Source organism: Pteropus vampyrus, unplaced genomic scaffold (genome assembly GCF_000151845.1).
Source record: "Pteropus vampyrus isolate Shadow unplaced genomic scaffold, Pvam_2.0 Scaffold19, whole genome shotgun sequence".
NCBI lineage: Eukaryota > Metazoa > Chordata > Mammalia > Chiroptera > Pteropodidae > Pteropus > Pteropus vampyrus.
In genome coordinates, this window is record NW_011888800.1 from 10,508,844 (window position 1) to 10,509,049 (window position 206).

A 206-nucleotide genomic window follows, 5' to 3' on the forward strand; every position below is an offset into this window, starting at 1 on the left:
AAAAATAGTGATATAATAGTAGGGGACTTTAGTACTCCACTTTCATCCATGAATAGATCACCCATACCAAAAATAAATATGTCAATAGGCAAACACTGGCCTTAAATGACATGTTAAACTAGATGAAATTAACATTTACAGAACAGTCTATTTAAAAGCATAAACGTTCTTCTCAAGCACAAATGGAACGTTTTCCAGGATAAATA